Here is a 9,972-nt window from a genome sequence, read left to right on the forward strand (position 1 = left end):
ATGAAGCCATCAACGTCCTAATGCGCAGAGCATGGCTCGAAATGTGCACTTGTCAACAATATGTCACTTATTGATTTAGCGCGATTTAATTAACCCGAAACGTAATGAAAAGGGCACGAACCGGAACAATAAAGTGTAGTTTTTTTTCTGTTGTAAGCGCATTTCCATTGCATGACTTGCACTCATTGTCCTCGAAATGCCCACGTCAGTTGACTGCATCGATTGCTGTCGTTCCAATTAGAAGGGGATTTGAATGGCAGAAGTCCCTACCGGGCGCTAGAACCGGTACCCTATTGGTGGAAATTCAAAAATGGACGAGATTTATTGTCCCTCCAAGAATGAATCCATACTAGTTTAAGGGGGGAAAGAGGGAACAGACATATGCCTCTTAGTAGCGGGGGACTAGTATTAAGTCCAATAGCCTCATTGACCCTTGTGACACGTGTGTGACCCATGCTCAATCCCTGTCCGACTTAAACAACGGAGAAGGGCATATCTATGATATTTTCTCCATTGATGCCTCGCCCGCTTTTTAGATAAGCTCGCTAGTAATACGCGATATTTGTTTGACTGTCGCGTGTCGTTCAGAATGGATGATTGATTCCCCCCATCCGGGATTTGTCCTTTGCAAATCTACTCGTTGCAGATTGCCAGAGAGAATAGGGAAAAAATAAAGATGCCACTGATGTGCAACTATCATTTTCCTCCGATTTCATGGACAAAAATGGGCCGAGAGGTTACAAAATTTCGAGATTTCTCACTCCATCGGGGCCTGGGAGAGTTTAGAAGGGCGTAGAGCACTTGAAAAAAGTGTTGTAGTTAATAGAGTGTAGAGTCGTTATGTAAACAATCCCATGGTAAGGTGGCACATAAAGAGCATTTACCAGTTAGTTTAACGGTGTGCAAACTTTGCTAGCAAACCCCACTATTATGAGCAAAGGAGCACGTCTGCTGGCACCACAATAGAAGTGGAAGGCATGAAAGTCATCGTGCAGACGTAAGAGCGGGGTCTACATTCAAATGTAGACAAGCGGAAGGAACTGAGGTGTCGCATCACTTCATGAAAAGATATTCTGGATGGCGATTGCCATTTCTTCGCACGGTTTTTTTGATGACTTAATAGGTTCCCTCCCCATTTACGACCAGGTGTTGAAAAATGGAGTCCGATTACTATGAAAAGAAACGAGCGGCAATCCTAGAAGATAATTATTGTCAATTGACAGATGTTCTCTGTTCTTTTTTCACTTCTCCTAGGCTATTTCTGGCCATTTCGGTGAGAAAATTAGTGACGTCGACAATGGTATACCCAATTTTTACATTAGTAAATGGACACGTAAGCGCACGTAGCCTTAAAGCGGTTGAATTATTAACGGACCTGACCCCCTGTTCTACAGTGTAAGAGGCTTGGTGTTATGTACACATTAGCACTTAACGATCGTTTATAAATATACAGTAAAACCTGTTTAAACCGGAAAAAATATTCGGTACAGTACGCATCCGGTTTACACAGGTCTCGTTGTAATTACAATTTGTAAAAGTTTAGATAACGTATGTAAATTTATCGTCGCCTTTACTTACGCTTGGGGCCTTCCGGCCACTCCTATGGTAAGGCCTGCAGTTCAGTTTCTAAGACGAGTTGCCAGCGGGGGCCCGCATTTAGTGGGCATCTGAATTCTTGCATACCTTGTATAGTTTTTTTTATAACATCGTCGGCAAGGCCTCAAAATTAATTGGGTCTCTCTTCATCACTTAAAGGCCCTGTTAAAGTGCAATAAATTTATATTTCTGTTTACGCTGTTGGAATTAAGTTTTAACAGTGTCTAATTAGCAGTCTTCAATAACGATTGCTGTAAAACCTGTCCAAAACGGAAACCCTGCCTAAACGTAAAAAAGAGTATTCTGTACCGTGCGATTCCGGTTTACACAGGGTTTTTACTGTACATAAAAGTGTCAAGATTTCTGGTAATTACAGTAGTTGAAACAATCAAAATCATGCAACCAAGCTTTCTAATCAATAGACGTTTTACGAAGTATCATTTAATGCTCCATAAACAATAGCGGATCAGGCACTCGGAGGGCCCCCAAGCGCAACTTATTTTTGAGGCCCCTTTGTCCTAAATACTAATCGGTCAATCGTTTCAAATGTCTAAACGGAGATGGTATCTGTGCCCGAGTTTTACAGATTGCATCGCTGCTGCTAACTTTTAGAGGCCTACGACAATCGGAGGCCCCAAGCGCGCGCTTCTTACTGTTCAGAAGGAGAAATAATGAAAGGAGTCCCGCAAATTTGCTGCTAATTTGAATTAGAAACCAGTTTATCATCATCGTCATAACAAGAAAACAGCCTTGTTCGATTACAAAATACACAAACAAGTTTACTTCTCTTACTTTCTGTAACCTCTGTTTGCAGAGGGAGAAAGAAGAGGAAGAAGAAGAAGAAAGTAAAAAAATAAAAGAAAAGAAAAAAAAAAAACATCACCTGCCAATACCAATAAACACTTTGGTGTGTCTTGCCGGTCATTAGCAAGACTCCTGACATGGGAGAAAGTTCTTTAGAGAAGGGAGAGAAAAAGAGCTAGAGAAAGACCCCCCGCCGTACTGTGACGCAATTAGTGCAGGCCCTCGAAAGTTGGAACTGCTGGGAAGTATGAGGTCATTGTACAGTTGTACCCGTCCCCGGCTGCACTTCAACATTTCTATTTGTTCACGAGGACACTTTACGAAAGAAGGGGGGAAAGTATATAGTGAAGCGAATTTTTTTACTTTCCGTCTGAGAATTGAAGGGCACTCGAAATGGCATGAAAAGACCCAAGAATAGTTGTCCATATATTGAGCAGACGGTGAGCCTTATGTGTATGGAAACAAGTCGAAACTTTATGAGGCCTTTATATGAAATAATCCAGATTAACTGTCAAGAGTAAACATGCGGTCATCATACACCTGGAATTGTCAAACAGTAGTCTTGTCAACAGGAATAAGATATATGAATTATTAATGTGACCCTCCCTCCCATCTGACCACCTGCTTTACCGACACAGGCATTCTCCTATCCATTGATCATGTTTTGACATTAATTGATTCTCTCACCATTAATTCTCTTATAGGGTTTTAAAAAAAGGGGGAAGAAGTTAATTGTTACTTGGGGATTTTGGGTAAATAGGGAAATCTATACAAAAATTCCTGTCGTAATTACTTATCGTGTAATCTCCGTAACGCTTTTTTGTAATTTGAGGAAGAGATAAGGATGAAGTTAAGTATTGATCAATCTTAAGCTATCCGGTGTTGAACACGGGAATTTTTCAAACTTGCACGCGGCCATTGTCCGAAAATGTCAATTTTGGACACTGGTTTTTTTTTTTTTTTAAAGTTTCAAAAATATTCACGAAATTTAAGTATTAATACGAAATTTATTTATTTCTGGTGTGTCTAAACACAGGGTGGACCAAAAGTCAGTTAACTAATTTTATATAACAGAGGAATAGCAAAGTATTTGGGAGGTTTTCTGTGTGTAAAGTATGTTAGTGTGAATGGGGGAGGCACGATTATGTTATCCAAATTCGAAGCTTAATAACTCGTGTGATTTTTGTCAAAAATTTCTGAAATTTTGCAGGGAATTTCGTGTATTGGCGGGAGGTTTTTCTAGAAATTTTCAGAGAAATAGGACCATTGGTTTGGGAGATATTGCCCCCTATCCACTCAATATTATCGGAATTAATCTGAAGACTTATAAAGGTAATACAGTAGTGGCAATTATTAAGGATGAAAATAAAACGGAACGCATTTCTACGTTAAAAAAACCGTTGAAAACGGAAACCGTGCGATTCCGGCTTACGCAGGTAAACTGTATAAAATTTACTGTATCGAGGGGTTAGATCTAGGCACACTGCATATCGATTGGTCGACCGTCCTGCCTGACTATTCGCATATCACTTATTGTTTTAACACGAACCTCTACTGGTAAATCTTCAGATGAGGCCTCCCCCCTACGACCAAAGTAGGTCAATAATTTACTTATAAACAAATTGAAAACTAAACAAACCACGGCGAGTGGCCCTCTCTAGCCTCATAAACTGGAATGTTAAATGCTAATAAATAAGTTAATAACACAGCAACGTTTTCAAGCTCGATTTCCGAACACACCCTGAGGCAGTTTACATAACAGCTAACGTATCCCACCATCAATTAAAGTTTGACACCCCTAGTATACGAGGTCTCACATTAAAGTGTCTGACCATAGGCTGCAACAATAATTACTAAGGAATTATTTTAATCAGGCTACTACGAAAGGCCTTGAATTGGGCCCGAATTATAAAGAACCCGGCACGTTAATGCGGCCGGAAGGGGGGGTGCGGGGTTGTTTAAATTCTTTACGGCATCAGTCGAGCAATTACTCGAAACGGAAGCACCCCTTTTTTGGGGGGTGTAACGGGCACGTGCCAGTAGGATGGCAGCTCAGCAGCAATCCCGATTATCAGTGCTGATAACTGTCGACATGTTTGTAAGTCGAGAGGTGAAGCTTCTTGTCAACTAAACTGTCCGTTATCGAGAGGAAGAGAAAGGGAGAGGCCCTCTATCGTAAGCGATCACTGCTGCCCTCTCACGGGAGAAGAGGACAGCTGCTCCTTAATCGGATTTCCTTTGGCGTAATTTGAGACCCATTGTTAAAAGTCCATTCGCCCTAACTCTTGCTGCAGCTATATGAGGTCTATCCGATAGGAATCATTGCTTGTTGTCATTGAATCGGCGTGGAAAATGTTTGCCCACCCCCCCTGCTCTAGGCAGGTTTGTTTAAGAGGATCAAAATCTGGAGATAAAATGGCGATAGTGAGTCTGTTCTCGTAAATAATCCGTTTTTAAATGGAGTGGAGGGGGGTCTTTATCGTTTCTTTTTTTACCGTTTATAAAACAGTTGGATCTTCTTAAGATTTAGTTGACAATTGAGAATATACTGCAAAGTAATGGGCTGAAACCTTCAACAGAACAGGCTACAGAAGCCTTAGTAAATAATAAACTATTAAGGCCCCCCTTACAGTGGCCCCGAAAACCGTTCGTCACAGAAAAATCTCCAATTCAACACGGGGGAGGGGGGAATTTTTCAAAAGTTAACGACAGACAATACCTTATAAAGATACATTTCACTTCTGCGAGTCCAGGCTACTCTTGGGGGGCCTTCGTAAAATACGATAGCGGGGTCGGGGCCATTCTCACGTTTCGTGACCCTTTCACTGACCCTAACCACCCCTGACCCCCTAGGGAGCATCCCCGATACAAAAAAGGTCGAACTGGACAACGGACACGAGACTCATTCACCGTGTTTGTCCTTTTTAACCAGTCCTGGCCATTTTTGGAGTCATGGATGACGGAATTTAAGATAAATACCAAGCTGTATTTTTCGTTCGACTGTTTGTCTGTCGGTCCTCTTAACCATCTGCAGAAAAACAGAGGGCTAAATTTTACATCTAGAGGTTCGTTAGGTGTCCCCTCCCCCCGTTTTTTTTCCCTGTATGAACTGTATAATTTTATTTTCTCACGGTTTCGGGCCGGGTCTCTCCAGGTGAGGTTATTGTCTGTATGTTTTGAGAGATGGGGCCCGTATATAAACGTCCATAGAAGGTCTTAGACTTATAATCCCGCCTGAATACACATAATCGGCACGCTGATGCTTTTCTCTTCAATGACATTTTAAGGATTAGCGACACAAAGGAGGTCAGAAAAGTCACTGTGACCCCTCCTTCCGCTACGATTTCTCTTAAATATTTATCTTTCTGCACTCCACTCGAGTGTCGTGCCAGTCTGAAAGAAGTACAGATGTACGGGCGCTGTTACAACAAAGCAAAATAAACATGTTATCGATACGTATTTTCCTCGGAATAACGTTAATGACACGACGTTTTAAGCGGGTAGAACCACTTCCCTCCCCCCTGTATATAACTGGTGGAAGCAAAGATGCGGTACATCAGTATCTCGGCAAACAGGCCTCATAATAGTAATGAAGCGACCCCCTACTGTTCACCTTGTGTGTTTGATTGTGGACGATGTTTATGCCCCACTGTCCTTAATCTTCCAGTGGAGTGAACTTTTTCACTCTTATTATTGTATTAGTTACAATTAGCGAGTATCTATAGGAGAGAAGGCGTCACTTTGCACGTGCGTCGCAATACACCCCGCTGACAGTAGCGCTGCCTGGCGAGAAAGACTTGACTCCGCTGATTTAGACCTCCGGGCTTGCTCCACTGGGCCGTCCTCGACCATATTTAACCATTCATGCGGCCTTTCCCCCCCAACCTTAGGATAAAGTTTTGATTATTTTTGAAGTGAACAAAACTTTCGCCAGATGGAGCGTCATAATAGACAATGCTTAAAATTAAATTATCCATCTCTATAGACGTAATTTCTTCAAAGTTAGACCCATTTTAATTGTTAAACATTAAAATATATGGAGAATAAAGTGAACCTTACTTTGATTAATACAGGGGAGATCGAATGTACACGTGTGCAGAACATTTCTATTAAATCAGTTAATGTTAACAGGATTTACTAAGTGATAAGGTGTCTTATGTGCTAAGATCTATATGATTAGGGCCTGCTATGTGCTAAGGTTCTAGATGTTAAGGTCTGCTACTGTGTGTTCAAGTATTGTAGATTAATTTTATTTGTTTCTGGATTAAATTTATGACTTCAGATGCATAAAAAATAATGTTAAATACGTAATGTATTACGCTAAAACAGCACAGAAGGGTGAACTAACCTGAAACTTGCCCCTGTGTATTAATGAATTTTATACCTAAGCTTACCAAAAAGCCTTTCTCTTGACTACATTATCAATCTCTACTGTCAATCATGACAAATGTTCGACTCGATTTTTATTGAAGTTGTAGAAAAACCACACAAAGGGGCCCGCTTTTTATCAACATAACTTATTCATCTTAGTAAAGAAAAGAGAGGAAATTTCTTCCTTTTCTTGCACTAAATGTGCACCTCGTCAGGCCACCCATAGGGTTGTAGTTAAGAGGGTGGACACGTTTTTATAATGGTAATGGCGCCGAAATCCCAGTAAATACTCCTTTTCTGTTACGTGCCCTAATTCCATGGGCGGTATATTGTATGTGACAAATAAGCTGATCTGACACTGTGAATCTTCCCTTTGTTAAAATTGACTGGGCACACTATGCAGCTGTTGGCCTGCAGTAAATAGGAGCTGCAGGGGTCCCAGACAGCTAGAAGAATGCGCTCGATACACACACGAACCGACTCAATATTGCTTTTCGCTCTTCACACCTCCCTAATGAATCCGTCTGGCATTGATGAATTTGCACGCTAAATGGTGTTATATTCGATCACGTGAGAAGCGTATAGGAATCTGATTGGTTATCGCATGCAATTGTCGAGCGAAATGAATTTGTAGCGTTGAATATACATTAAAAAGGCCTCAACAGAAGCCAAACCATTTATCCTTCTCGACAACTCTAATATTTATACACGAAAAACAGTAGCATAAATAAGAGTAATAACTTTGAGGTCCCCTTAAATAAAAGCCCGAAAAGAAATTGCCTTGCGGGCCCTCGGCGATAGGACGTGCACGTTAATATAGGGCCTACAGTTTAAAAATAAGTCCAATTATTGAATATACTGTTTAGAATCTTGTCATGGATAGTTTTTAATCATAAACTTTTATAATCGTGACTATAAATAATCAAAGAAACAGTGACGCGTTATAGATTCTTAAGGCCCTGACAAATTTAAATTAGGAGGCCCACTGGTTAACTTTAGAGTTTTCTTCGGGGGGGGAATTATCCAGTTTCCTCGTTCGATTTTTAACGCGACTTCTGGAGAGCCAAATTTAAATTTCGATATTCTTACTACAGTAATGAGTTTATAAAATATTGGTTTGGGGCCCCAGGCAGTTGCCCTTTTTTCCTATAGAATAACGCGCCATCACATAGGAACACTCTCTTCAGACGGAGTAATTGTCTTCATCACGTCACGTATTTTGGCCTAATCAGAAAAGAAAATCCTTTCCCTATTGTATTGAAGATCCGTAAATGTGAAAGTTGTAGCAGGGCCTCATATTTATCGGCCCTTCCCATAAATGTGATAGGGACAGGGGGCCCATCCACAAGGATCGTAAAGATATCTGTTATAAATTATTCCTTCTATTGTATTTCTGATGTGATAACAAAGAAAACCTTTCCTTTTGTCAGATTTTATTATTTAAAGGGTAATGTACTTTTTTAAAAAATTAAAAAAGGCCCGAAATAATAAGCAGCTAGGGCCTCTCGTGATTTTCAAGAGGCCTTTTTCATATTTAAAATTATTAACACGTCTGTTAATACTTTTGAATTTAGAACATAGAGCTCAGGGCCTCGCATTTTTATATGCAAGGCCCTGAGCTCTAATTTTATTCGGTGGAGAGGAAGGGCCCGTTATATGATATAGTTAAGAGCCAAAACACGTCTAAACTGAGCTATTTGTGACTCGCTCAGGCCCCATCTTACCTGTCTTTCATCCCATGATTACCTTCATATTTTGGTATGCCCCTGAACTAATATTTAAATGTATGTAATAATTTTGTGTTTTGTGTTGTGTTAAGTTTATATTAGAACAATTAGACAAATTTACTTACCGACGTTCCATTTTTACGAATTGGAAAATTTCAAAACAAATCTACAGGCAGGCTCAGACAGACACAGGAGGCCTCTCTTCATCCCTGGCGAATCATGGTGTAAAATCTGTTATTATTGATTTTGTTGGAATATTTTAGTGACTTTGGTGAGGTGAGACAAGGCCGTGTTCTGTCCACATAGTGGGGCCTATAATCTTACAGGGACTTAGTACTCTTAGGGCCTATACGTCCTTCATCAAAAGAAACAACTAAAAATCGAAATTCTGATTAAAATGTTACATTTTCTTAGATATATTTGCTTTACTCACCTCAAAAACATAATTAGGGCCCTCACGTATAAAAAATGGAGGCCCGAATTATTAGAGGAAGAGGGAGGGCCTGTTATATGATCCAAAACACGTTAAATTCAGCCAATTTATGACTCACTCGGGCCTCATCTTATCTCTCTTTCAGCCACTACTATCTTCGTTATTAGGGCCTAGCAAGCCCTAATAAGGAAGACAAGGTTTGATTAAGTTTATAATTAGGTTCTAACAGGCCCTAATTATAAATATAATCAGTTTATTTGTGCCTTTTATATGATTTAATTCAAATTATATTTTGTATCAATGATTAGGCCTAGCTACTTACCAACGTTTTTAACCTAAAAATTATAAAATTTAAAGAGAAAAGTACGCGTTTTACATTAAAAGGCATCAATATTTACTTTTCTAATTAAAATTTCATTAAAAATTACTTAATTCAAGCATAAAATGAATAAAAATTCATTACAAAAAAAAAGTTAGACGTTGTCAATGAAATTCTACCTGTTTGCCATAACTAATAACGTTGCTATGGTTACCGACTGGATCCGACCAATAGGATAACGCCAAACGATATATTTGAATATTTGAATATTTGAAAAACGGAAAATGTCGTTTGGTTTACTTTTTTTTTACTGTTTTAAAAATATTTAATTTAAAAATAACAATTTTATGACGTTTTAGATTTAATCAAGAATAATTTATTATTAAAATTTCCCGAATAAATTTAAAAAAGAAAAAATAAATTATCACGGATTAAGACCTCGTTTTACCTCACTCAAGGTCTGTAAATTAAATATGAAAACACATAAGAGAAACTGAATACTCTTCGCTTTCAATTTAAGTATATTTAGGCATATATAGGCCTTTATTTATATGAAAGAGAAGAGTTTTCTTCAGAAATTTGAGGCCCTGGACATAGACACACAGAGGCCTAGTTCGGCCAGAAATATAAAATCTTATTTCTAATAAAACCACATATAAATAGGCCCTAACTTACCTCACTCAGACTCTGTAAAAGCCAAATAAAATATACAAATATATTCA

The sequence above is a fragment of the Centruroides sculpturatus genome, unplaced genomic scaffold (assembly GCF_000671375.1).
Source record: "Centruroides sculpturatus isolate CEXI.00-Female unplaced genomic scaffold, Cexi_2.0 scaffold872, whole genome shotgun sequence".
NCBI lineage: Eukaryota > Metazoa > Arthropoda > Arachnida > Scorpiones > Buthidae > Centruroides > Centruroides sculpturatus.